Source organism: Phoenix dactylifera, chromosome 3 (genome assembly GCF_051530095.1).
Source record: "Phoenix dactylifera cultivar Ajwa chromosome 3, Ajwa_hap1_PhDact_Kaust_v1.1, whole genome shotgun sequence".
Taxonomy (NCBI): Eukaryota; Viridiplantae; Streptophyta; class Magnoliopsida; order Arecales; family Arecaceae; genus Phoenix; species Phoenix dactylifera.
This window is the reverse complement of record NC_143192.1, coordinates 31,980,450-31,981,508: the sequence shown is the minus strand read 5'-3', so window position 1 is coordinate 31,981,508 and position 1,059 is coordinate 31,980,450. Positions and strand designations below refer to the sequence as shown.

The 1,059-nt window shown below is 35.8% G+C and overlaps 1 non-coding gene across 1 annotated transcript; it reads left to right on the top strand.

Moving 5' to 3' along the window:
* The first annotated feature begins 203 nt into the window (after nt 1-203).
* Nucleotides 204-312, top strand: LOC148714310 (small nucleolar RNA R71). The gene has a single exon (XR_015976900.1). It is a non-coding gene; the product is annotated as a small nucleolar RNA R71 (small nucleolar RNA).
* Nucleotides 313-1,059: the final 747 nt, after the last annotated feature.

Genomic DNA, 1,059 nt, shown 5'->3' with positions numbered 1-1,059 from the left:
GTCCAGAGCTGGTAGGCTTGGGCATAGACTTATTGTTTCTATCCCCGTTATCCTAAAGTTGGGCAGTCTCAGCAAGGGAATCCAAATACTCACATACCTCATCAGGTTGTTTTACAAATCTACCATTGCACATGGTCTCTACAAACTATTTCAACTATGGAGATAAACCTTCATAGAAGAAGCTAATAGTTCTCCAAGTTTCAAACCCATGATGAGGGCATGAGAGAAGAAGGTCTTTAAATCTCTCCCAACATTCATAAAAAGTTTCATTGTCTTTTTGTTGGAAATTGCTGATATGCCTTTTTAGAAAGTTCGTCCTTTGCGTGGGAAAGAACTTTTTCAAAAATTCTCTCTGCATATCTTGCCAAGTTTTTATTGATCTAGGTCGCAAGGAGTTTAGCCATGTTTTGGCCTTATCCTTTAGAGAGAAAGGGAACAATGTCAGCTTGAGGACATCCTCGGTGACGTTCGGCACTCTAAATGTAATACTCAATTTTTCAAAGTCTTTCAGATGAAGGTAAGGACTCTCAGACTCTAATCCATGAAATTTTGGTAGCAATTGAATTATCCCTAGTTTGATGTCAAAATATCCTACATTATCAGAAAAAATCATGCATGAAGGCTGACTAGTTCTAGTAGGTTGTAGGTATTATCTTAAAGTCATAACAGGGAGTTCACATTCTCGATCATGGTGACTCCCCACATCTTTATTTAAATCAGCCATCTCACAAGGGGTGAGATATTGCGATAAAATCTCAGGAATGTGTCCCAAGAAATTGTCACAACATGAACGACTTAATCGACCGATGTTGTCCCTATTCCACTTTAGCATGCAAATATTTTTTAAAAAATTAATTAATTAATTAATTAATTTTATTATTATTATTTAATTATTTTTTAAAAAAAACTGAAACTTACCTAAACTAAATCTCTAATTAAATATGAAAATTTACTAATAATTCAGCCATTTTCCAGCAACGATGCCAAAAACTTGATGCGTTCGCAAAACTGCTCTCCCAAGTGCAAGAGAATCGCACAAGTAGTAAAACTCGGGAGTTC